We start from the raw sequence: 1323 nt of genomic DNA, 5'->3' as shown, positions 1-1323 counted from the left end.
TAAAAAGTAGTATGTAACTTCATATTAATTTAGGATTTTTTTTTAAAAAAGACATTTATTCAGCATCAGGGTCAGACTATTACATTTAGCTATCAACAGCATGGGTGCAAAAAAAAAATCTACATTAAAACCTTTGGTTGGAATGCTTTACACTTTGAACAGAACAGCAACTAAAATAACCTGTTATACAATTAGTCAAAAATACAGTCCTATTTTTGCCCATACACATGAGTATTTGTCTAAAACATGTCTTCTTTGTAACAGCTAGGCCCTGCCACTGCTGTGCTTGGCTGAGTTCACAAATCTGAAGCTTCCCTGTCAATTCTCTGGCTCTCCTCTTCTGCTAAGCTTTGTTCCCTAATTAAAATCTTCTGCCACTGCCATAGCTACTGCTGCTACTGGAACCACCATAGCCACCTTGATTTTGTGCTTTGGCAAAGTATTGGCCTGCACCACTACAGGGGCCAGAGGTTCCACCTCCAAAGTTTCCTCCCTTCATGGGTCCAAAATTTGAAGACTGATTGTTGTAATTGCCAAAATCATTGTAGCTTCCACCACCTACAAAATTGCTTCCATCATTACTAAATCCATTATAGCTGTCCCCACTGACACCATATCCACAACCACCATGGCTGCCACCAAAGCCACTATGACCACTGAAGTTTCCTCCACAACCAAAGTTGTCATCTCCACCAAAACCACCTCCATGACCACCACCAACGTTTCCAGAACCACTTCGCCTCTTTGGCTAGAGGAAGCACTAGCCATCTCTTGCTTTGACAGGACTATCCTAGCTTCACAGTTGTGGCCATTCACAGTGTGGTATTTCTGAATGACAATCTTATCCACGGAGTCATCGTCATCAAAGGTAACAAAGGCAAAGCCCCTTTTCTTGCCACTGCCTTGATCAGTCATGATTTCAATCACTTCAATTTTCCCATACTGTTCCAAATAATCTCTTAGGTGATGTTCTTCACTGTCTTCTTTAATGCCACCAACAAATATCTTTTTCACAGATAAGTGGGCACCTGGTCTTTGAGAATCTTCTCTTGAGACAGCTCTCTTTGGTTCCATGACTCTTCTATACACCTTGTGTGGCCTTGCATTCATGGCTGCATCCACCTTCTCCATAGTGGCATAAGTGACAAACCCAAAGCCCCTGGAGTGTTCGGTGTTTGAATCTCTCATTACTGCATAGTCCATGAGCATTCCCCATTGCTCAAAATGGCTCCTCAGGCTCTCATCTGTTGTTTCAAAGCTCAACTCTCCAATGAAGAGCTTCCTCAGCTGTTTGGGTTATTTAGGAGACTCTGACTTAGACAT

General features: G+C 42.2%; 1 pseudogene; it reads right to left on the bottom strand.

The window, feature by feature from the left end:
- Positions 1-361: 361 nt before the first annotated feature.
- Positions 362-1323, bottom strand: LOC102143406 (heterogeneous nuclear ribonucleoprotein A1-like; annotated as a pseudogene).

This window comes from Macaca fascicularis, chromosome 5 (genome assembly GCF_037993035.2).
Source record: "Macaca fascicularis isolate 582-1 chromosome 5, T2T-MFA8v1.1".
Lineage (NCBI taxonomy): Eukaryota > Metazoa > Chordata > Mammalia > Primates > Cercopithecidae > Macaca > Macaca fascicularis.
This window is presented reverse-complemented; position numbering and strand designations above follow the sequence as displayed.